At 36.9% G+C, this 7,961-nt stretch overlaps 1 pseudogene; it reads right to left on the bottom strand.

The window, feature by feature from the left end:
- Nucleotides 1-4,129: 4,129 nt before the first annotated feature.
- The window catches only part of LOC142948810 (general transcription factor II-I repeat domain-containing protein 2A-like), a 53,521-nt pseudogene continuing 49,689 nt past the window's right edge, over nucleotides 4,130-7,961 (bottom strand).

Below are 7,961 nucleotides of genomic sequence, written 5' to 3'. Positions count from 1 at the left end.
CCAGTATTTATACGATTATACCTCTTCCTAAAATCAATGAACAAACTTTGACTTGTTCACCTAACTGCATTGTTTTCTGATTCTGCTAACAGTATTACCGTTTTTCACACTTGAGCAGCATAGTGGTTAGTCGAGCCATAGTCAAATAGAATAATAGCTGCGATCGTCACTAATTTTCTTCTCAGTACTTTTGTTGCTTCTAACGGAATCTCCGAAGTCAAGAGTCACGTCTATGTTCCTGTTGGAAACCAGCCAAATATTACTGTTTACTGATCAGGTTTAGTGGTATCACAGCTGTGTTCAATTACTGCTCATGCAAAGCCAATATTTCCTGATGCTGCCTCAGAGTGGTGAGTACCCTCCACTATGGAACAAATCTATCATGCCTTTGTTTTGTATGTTTGTTTAAAACAAAGAAGGGCACCAGGTAGCTCTGCAATAGAGAATAAATTTAAATGACTTCATGACATTTAGGTTAAGACTAGGAGGTGTGTATATTGCCAAAGTGTCAAAGTTAAACAAAATAGTAAAACCACTCAAATGTGGGCTGCAAGATTATCTGCTGAAAATGTTGCTAGTGCAGCATGACTAGTCTGCTCAATCCCATCTCCTGTGATAGTGGTACCATCTTTTCAAGATTTTTAATATCATCCAACATGGGTTTTTAATAAACCACAACTTTTCACAAAAGTTTGACGAACTAAAAGAGTCAGATGGATTTGCCTACATTTTGATTGGTGTTTGCCATCAAGGTTGCCTGAAGTATAATAGAAAGCACAATGCTTGTGAGATTGAACACTTCAAATTCATCTTCATAGAAATGAAAATGTAAAGCCATAGTGGACCATCTATGAAGAAAGGATGTTCCTTGAGATAAGTTCCATCAGAGTAGTCACTTAAGTAAGCTGGACCTCTGTCTACATACCTGTTAGCCTGAATTTCATCAACTTTCATCCTCTTGACTGGTGACCAGTGACTGTTAGGGGCTTTTCACCCACCACAGTAATGTCCAGTATAGTGCATAACATTTTTTTTTTTTAAATGTCAGAACAATGCTGAAGTTACCACGGTATTAAGAACAGGTCCTTAAACATGCCTTAACATTATGATTTAACACATTGGCCCCCCATATGTTGACAACTGGAAGTGTTGAGGGACAGATGGGCAGTGGTTGTACTACCAGGCAAAATGTGAGATAATGAATATACGTTCATAAAATCTCAATATGAACAAGAACATTGTAAACACTCAAAAAGCAGATGACTTAATTACATACTTCCAAAAATGGGGAATGAGAAAATATGAGAGAGATGGGAAAAGACAAGAGAGTGATAAGGTAGGGTGTGGTTGTGCAGAGGCAAAATGTCAGACACTGAGATCTCTAAAAAAAACTTCCATGTCTATAAGGTATGTTTAACCACAATTCTTAAGATTTTTCTGAACTGTTCTGAACCTCCAGTTCAGAACAGTTTTTCACTTTAAAGTTTTTCAATCAAATTTGACTTGCTTTGTCTATACCTGATATGTAAAATCCTGTTAAAACATGAACAGTGTTTGTGTGAACAACAAAGCTAGAGTCCCAACAAAGCTTCCCCCTAGCCAGGGGCTTGAGATGTGCATTACTTTGTTTACAGGCGATATCTGAGTAGTTTGTTTCTGAGCCCATGGATTCTTGCTGAGCATTGGTGTGATTTAATGTTCATGATGACCCTCTTAAGGAACTCAAAGGTATACTTCATATTACAGGGGTACTCCAGGTTAAGGCAGTAGATTGCGCCCATTGACACGGTAAAGCGCGTCTCTGACGTCTAACACACCAATGCTCATACTAATACTATTGCCAGCTCTGCTGCAGTACAGCTACCATTGCCAGCTCAACCAATAGTAATACAGACAGGGAGAGCGCTGAAGGCGCATCTGCCCAGCTTATGAATGCAAAATAGTACTAATTCAATGTTTAGAGAGCTTTCATTATCCCTAAAACAAAAAAGGTGAAGGAGATTCTGCTGAAAAGGTACTGTGGTACAGCTGGTCTTCTGTTTTGGTTTGTGTCCTATAAAAACAGGTAAGAGTAGATGAATGTGATACCAAAGCTAAAATCCTAATTTTAGTACACATTAACAAAAGAAAATTTTTCTACACAGTACACACTTTCTGCAGACACTGGAGAACACCGCTCAGACGCAATCTCCTGCTCGATGCAACACCTGCTTTGTACAGCTCTAGAAGACTTGGCACCAAGGCATCTAGTCCATCCAGGAATAAATCCAATAGGTCTTCAGTGACAATCCTACTGAACTCTGCATTTAGCTGAACCAGACACATGACAAAATGCATGGCAATATGTATGAGTGAGGGAAAATAAGAGCAGCATTAAACTGTAGGAAAAAAATCCCAAATCTGATTGCAAGAGAGTACAAGCTTCCTGACTACATCAATGTTCAAGTAACAAAATACAGGATTTCTATGCTATACTCAGTTGGCAAAGCATTACCTGTCTTTCACTTAACAATGCAGGCCATATGTCCATGACTGCAGAGATGAGTGGCTCATCACCAATGATTTCTCTTCTTCGTTGTGAGAATGTTGCAATCATCAATTCATCCAGGAGCTGTGAATCTGGATCTTTCTTCTGTACTTCTTGAAGCATGGTCTCTGTCACAGCTCTTCTTCTTCTTCTGTGGTGTTTAACGGCAGCTTGCATCCTTTTTGTTGCATTACTGCCATCTTCCGGTTTCAGTCAGTTCCTATGTTCCCAACTACTAACCTTTCCCCATCAGACCAGTTGCTCGCAAAAAGTTTGTAAAGCACCTTCTTCCCAGATTACTAGATCCCCACTCTATTATATTATTCAACTCTCTTCCTCTCATCCCTAGTCTTTGCATTTCTCCCAGCATGCCCCTTCTTTCTGAGCTGTGTCTAATACAGGAGGTGATAACATGTTGTACAGTCTCTGGTGCCTGGCAGTGCTCACAGAGACCGGTTGGATGCTTCCCTATCATGTGTAGTGTGCTGCGTAGATTGCTGTGCCCTATTCTTAATCTTGATATTGTCACCTCTTCTCTCCTGTTTCCTCCCCTGTATTTTACACTGCTCACTTTACTCTGAATTGAATGTAGGTGTCTCCCCCTCGTCTCCTGGTCCCAATGTTGTTGCCATACTTTGTTGATATTTTTCCTGATGATGCCCTTTCCCTCTGCTTTGGATAACTTGATACATATGTCTACTTTGTTTTTCTTTCGTGCTTGTTTGGCTAGTTTGTCCACTTTTTCATTTCCTCTGATACCTACATGGGCCGGTATCCATATAAATATAACTTCCGTGCCTCGTTCTATTGCTCTAGAGCAGGGGTGGGCAATTATTTTTCCCAAGGGGCCACATGAGAAACAGGGACTGTTGTGGAGGGCCGGACCAACAGACTGAACTCAATCCTGCTCAATATTATTCCACCTCTTTATAAAAAGCAGTAAATTGTATAGTTTTGATGAGCTGTGAGTGGTAAGCGTAAATATTATGATCAGTGGTGGAATGTAACTAGTATACTTGCTTAAGTACTGTACTTATGTACAAATTCAAGGTACTTTACTTGAGTATTTCTATTTTATTCAACTTTGTACTTCCACTCCACTACATCTCAGAGGGAAATATTGTACTTTTTACTCCACTACATCTGTCTAACAGCTTTAGTTACTAGTTACTTTGCACATTATCATTTTTCAAACCTTTCCTAACTACCCAAACTGAACAACAGAGTATAAAGGAGTTAAAATGAGCTCCACCTAAAACATCTGCAGCAGGAATAATCCAAACAACATATACATTTGTAATATCCATATATAATAGTAAAACACTGACGGGGATCATGTTTTTGCAAAATTAGTACTTCTACTATAACTATACAAATTACCTCTTTCTGTTTTTCAGTTCAGTGCAAGAAATCTAGTCTTTGTTGGGCTTGAACAAGTGCACTGAAGTCAGGCTGAATGTGTGAGGTGAGATGTGAAGGACAGCTGACAGCTGATCATCAGTGAGAGAGGATCTGGATCTGGATTTGTTGAACTTCATTACAGAGAATGTTTGTTGATGTAGGTCGATCCAAAGAGAAGCAACATCTCCTGAGCATGCCTCCTCATGTGTGGAACGTTCTCCTCTTTGAGAGAAGAATATAGATCCAGCAGTGATACTGATTTAAAGTGCTCTGCAGTCCTGCATCAGACTGCAGGTCAATGAGCTGGAGCTGAACATCACTGGGAGCATCATCCACACTGCACGTGAAGGAGAAGACATCATGTTTCACTCTCAACTGTTTTGAAGCCTTGTAAACTCACCATGCAGTGCCCCTAACATGGATGAGTACTTGTGGAGATGTTCAACTGATGGTGTGGCTTCTTTCAGGGTGTGCAGATGGGTGAGAGTTACCCTCCATCTGGCTTGAAAGAAACTGCAACTTAGTCATGAAAGCCTTCACCAGGCTGTATATGTCATGTGCAAAGAGGCCCTTGCCTTGCAGTTTGGTATTCAGATCATTCATTCGTGCTGTCACATCAACAGCAAATGCAAAACCGGTCATCCACTTTACATCAGAGAGCTCTGGGATGTTCTTGCCTTTCTTCTCACAGAGCTCTTGAATCTCTGCTCTCAGGTCCCGAACTCTTTTACGCACTTTGCCCAGGCTGAGCCACCTGACAGCTGTGTGGAAGCCTATGTCACTGTGTTCATCCTCCTCCAAGAGTGCAACAAACTGTCTGTGATTCAATGCTCGTGCCCGGATGACGTTAACTATTTTAGTTACATCAGTAACATGGTTAAGTTTTAGCACTGACTAACACAACACATTCTGATGTATAATACAATGCAAAAATACACATTTCAGTTTTGGGTCTATTTCAGTCACTTTATCTTGCATCCGCTTTAAAAGTCCGACATTTTTTCCCATCAGATTTGGACAACCATCGGTTGTGACACATGCCAGTTTGACTGCGGTCAAGTCAGCAGACACTCAGATCTCCGTGGTCAACTCAGCAGACACTTAAATTGTAGTGCACATATACGCTGACACTTACGGTAAACGGCACAGATCGGGAGCGAGCGAAGAACTTTGCAAAGTTAGCGGAAAGATTAACGTGAGACAACTTCCGGTTTTCTACAGACGAATATCCGGTTTTCAGAATAAGATGGCAACAAAGTATACATATTGCATAATGAAATGAGATTAAATGAATTATATTCACAGTATAAAACATGCTACCTGCATCTCCTGAGTTAAAGGGAAAATACACCTAAATTGTGCGTAAAGTGTCTTTATTCTTTGATTTGAGGGTTGCTGGAAGTTAATAATACCTGACTGACGGTCAATTAAGATATTTTACGAAGCAAAAACTCTGAACTGAATTTGTATCTTCAAATGGCACATTTTTTAAATGTTTAAGGTGCTATAAAAATGTTTTTCTCAATAATTCCACACAACGACTAATGCATATATGTTCAGGACAAAAATGGGTAATATCACAATATTTAAGGTGCTACAAAAATATTTTTCTCAATAATTCCAGACAATGACTGACATGTATGTGTCAGTCATTGTTGGACATCGTTGACTCCACCCATACTGAAAATTTGACATTTTTACTGTACCAATTAAGAGATATTTCAAATTAAAACTCATACATTTGAATCGAGAAAATATCTAATAAATAGATATTTGAAGTGTAATAAAAACAGTTTTCTCAATAAGTCCAGACAATGACTGATATACATGTGTTGAGGACGTCGTTGACTCCACCCACACTGAAAATTAGACATTTTTACTGTCCCAATTAGGAGATATTTCAAATTAAAACTCATACATTTGAACCGAGAAAAAGTATAATAAATGGATATTTGAAGTGTAATATAAAGTTTTTTCTCAATAAGTCCAGACAATGACTGATATGTATGTGTTGAGGACGTCGTTGACTCCACCCATACTGAATATTAGACATTTTTACTGTCCCAATTAAGAGATATTTCAAATTAAAACTCATACATTTGAATTGAGAAAATATCTAATAAATGGATATTTGAAGTGTAATAAAAAGTTTTTTCTCAATAAGTCCAGACAATGACTGATATGTATGTGTTGAGGACATCGTTGACTCCACCCATACTGAATATTAGACATTTTTACTGTCCCAATTAAGAGATATTTCAAATTAAAACTCATACATTTGAATTGAGAAAAAGTATAATAAATGGATATTTGAAGTGTAATAAAAAGTTTTTTCTCAAAAAGTCCAGACAATGACTGATGTACATGTGTTGAGGACGTCGTTGACTCCACCCAAACTGAAAATTAGACATTTTTACTGTCCCAATTAGGAGATATTTCAAATTAAAACTCATACATTTGAACCAAGAAAAAGTATAATAAATGGATATTTGAAGTGTAATAAAAAGTTTTTTCTCAATAAGTCCAGACAATGACTGACATGTATGTGTTGAGGACGTCGTTGACTCCACCCATACTGAATATTAGACATTTTTACTGTCCCAATTAAGAGATATTTCAAATTAAAACTCATACATTTGAATTGAGAAAAAGTATAATAAATGGATATTTGAAGTGTAATAAAAAGTTTTTTCTCAAAAAGTCCAGACAATGACTGATGTACATGTGTTGAGGACGTCGTTGACTCCACCCAAACTGAAAATTAGACATTTTTACTGTCCCAATTAGGAGATATTTCAAATTAAAACTCATACATTTGAACCAAGAAAAAGTATAATAAATGGATATTTGAAGTGTAATAAAAAGTTTTTTCTCAAAAAGTCCAGACAATGACTGATGTACATGTGTTGAGGACGTCGTTGACTCCACCCAAACTGAAAATTAGACATTTGTACTGTCCCAATTAAGAGATATTTCAAATTAAAACTCATACATTTGAATTGAGAAAAAGTATAATAAATGGATATTTGAAGTGTAATAAAAAGTTTTTTCTCAAAAAGTCCAGACAATGACTGATGTACATGTGTTGAGGACGTCGTTAACTCCACCCAAACTGAAAATTAGACATTTTTACTGTCCCAATTAGGAGATATTTCAAATTAAAACTCATACATTTGAACCGAGAAAACGTATAACTGAATATTTGAGGTGCTATAAAAACTATTTTCTCAATAAGTCCAGACAATGACTGATATACATGTGTTGAGGACATCGTTGACTCCACCCACACTGAATATTAGACATTTTTACTGTCCCAATTAAGAGATATTTCAAATTAAAACTCATACATTTGAACCGAGAAAAAGTATAATAAATGGATATTTGAAGTGTAATAAAAACAGTTTTCTCAATAAGTCCAGACAATGACTGACATGTATGTGTTGAGGACGTCGTTGACTCCACCCACACTGAAAATTTGACATTTTTACTGTACCAATTAAGAGATATTTCAAAGTAAAAGTCATACATTTGTACCAAGAAACGGGTACATTTCTGAATATTTGAGGTGCTATAAAAACTATTTTCTCAATAATTCCACACAATGACTAATGCATATAAGTTGAGGAAATCTCTGACCACACATATACAGAAAATGAAAAATCTTTACTGTGGTAATGAAGAGATTTTTTTAAAGTTAATTAATTAATTTGCTCCAAGAAATATCCAATAACTGAATATTTGAGATGCTATAAAAAGAGTTTTCTTTATAATTCCAGACAATGACTAGTGCATATGTGTTCATGACATCTCTAACTATACTAATACTGAGAATCAAATATTTTTACTTTCCCAATTAAGAGATTTTCCAAAATATAAGTCCTTCTTTTGAATGTTCAAAAAGTTAATTTCTTAATATTTAAGGTGCTATGAAAAGGGTTTTCTTAATAATTCCAGATAATGACTGATGCATATCTGTTCAAGACATCTTTGACTCCACCCATACTGAAAATTAAACAATTTTACTGTACCAATT

This window comes from Anarhichas minor, unplaced genomic scaffold, assembly GCF_050575085.1.
Source record: "Anarhichas minor isolate MPS153535 unplaced genomic scaffold, ASM5057508v1 ptg000013l, whole genome shotgun sequence".
Classification (NCBI taxonomy): Eukaryota; Metazoa; Chordata; class Actinopteri; order Perciformes; family Anarhichadidae; genus Anarhichas; species Anarhichas minor.
This window is presented reverse-complemented; position numbering and strand designations above follow the sequence as displayed.